Source organism: Octopus bimaculoides, chromosome 17, assembly GCF_001194135.2.
Source record: "Octopus bimaculoides isolate UCB-OBI-ISO-001 chromosome 17, ASM119413v2, whole genome shotgun sequence".
NCBI classification, from domain to species: Eukaryota; Metazoa; Mollusca; class Cephalopoda; order Octopoda; family Octopodidae; genus Octopus; species Octopus bimaculoides.
Genome location: NC_068997.1, coordinates 42,000,358 through 42,001,352, shown reverse-complemented (window position 1 = coordinate 42,001,352; position 995 = coordinate 42,000,358). Strand labels below are relative to the sequence as shown.

General features: G+C 34.6%; 1 long non-coding RNA gene across 2 annotated transcripts in view; it reads right to left on the bottom strand.

Moving 5' to 3' along the window:
• Positions 1–518, bottom strand: part of LOC106870716 (uncharacterized) — an 8,231-nt gene extending 7,713 nt beyond the window's left edge. For both annotated transcript variants that reach the window (XR_001409558.2, XR_001409559.2), the window contains exon 1: positions 431–518. This is a non-coding gene — a long non-coding RNA (uncharacterized LOC106870716). The remainder of the gene's footprint in view (positions 1–430) is intronic.
• Between the last annotated feature and the right edge of the window lie 477 nt (positions 519–995).

Genomic DNA, 995 nt, shown 5'->3' with positions numbered 1-995 from the left:
ACACACACACACACACACACACACACACACACACATATATATATATATATGAACTAATTTTTTAGATGGTGGGGAATAACTCGAAGCACACACATAAAGCTATAAATAAATAATAGCATGTAAATATTGGGTTGAAAATCCTTTTTGGATAGATGTCGAAGGCCGCATAATTGTCGTCATCTTCGTCATCGTCGTCATCGTCATCGTCGGCATCATCATCATCATCATCATCATCATCATCATCATCATCATCATCATCATCATCCATGATCAGCAAAAACGAGGTAAAAATAGCGTGTACTACTAGTTATATTGCACATGTATACACACACACGCAAGTGTGGTACTATATGTATTTGTAGCTGGGTGTGGTTTTGTGGATGTTATTGGGCCAATTCAGAACCACAACACAAATGTTTTTATTACGAACCTTGTCAGAAATTTCCGGCCAATTGTGCTAACATTATTCTCATTCTTCACAACTTTCTTTAGTCTCACCAAGAACAATTCAAAAATCTCCAGACACCTAATTATTTGGATGATTCAAGACACAAAGGAAAAAAATTCATATAGACAAGATATAGTGCTTCGTGTTTCAATTTGTTTTGAATTCATGTCCTTGAATCTATATTATTATAGTTTGAGAGAGTCAAACCAGCGATGAAAAATTTCTGGGAATATAACCAAAAACGCATTCCAATGACTAAAACAAGTAAAAGATAACAGAAAGAATATATGTTCAACCATTTCTGACTTAAATATTTCTCCTTTTATTGGGTTGTCCGGAAAGTTCGTGCCGATTTATATTAGCTTACCTTTCGACTTATTTGCCATGAAACCATTTCAATTCTGAGAAGAGGGTATTTTCAAGTTAAAGGAAAGATGGAGACGCATTGTGCAGCAAAATGGTTCATATTTGGTTGATTAAAAATGTAATGGCAAGTATTTATTGACCTTTAAAAATCGGCACGAACTTTCCGGACAACCTAATATTA